The following is a 577-nucleotide window of genomic DNA, read 5'->3' on the forward strand; positions in this document are numbered from 1 at the left end:
CGAATTTTGAAGTATCCATACTTAATTGATATTGGGAACAAAGTAAATAGACAAAAATCGCATGTTATAACTCATGAGAATCGTGAATTTTAAACTATGTATACTTATCTTTAAAAAATGTATACTTAATTGTTATTGAGTTGAAACGAAGAAAATGAACAAAATCATGAATTATAGCTCATGAAATTGTGAACTTTGAAATACATATAATTAATTAACATTGGGTCGAAATAAATGAAGAATAGCAAAAATCGTGAGCTTATAGCTCATGAAAATTGTGAAATTTAAAAAATATATATTTAATTGCTTTTGAATCGAAATGAAGAAAAATGAACAATAATCATGGGTTAGCCCATAAAGTCATGAATTATGAAATACAAACCAATTGGTATATATATATCTTCAAATGTCATTTTGTTCAAAAGAAGACGACAAACTGCATATGAATTAGAAGGAAAATCATGCTTCACCTTATGAGTTTGTTCTTATTTTTTATTGTTGGTTCTGAAGATGATACATTGATACTTAAAACCTATTGATGGTACCGAACAAGGATTCATAATCATTTAAATAAACT

Source organism: Asparagus officinalis, chromosome 2, assembly GCF_001876935.1.
Source record: "Asparagus officinalis chromosome 2, Aspof.V1, whole genome shotgun sequence".
NCBI lineage: Eukaryota > Viridiplantae > Streptophyta > Magnoliopsida > Asparagales > Asparagaceae > Asparagus > Asparagus officinalis.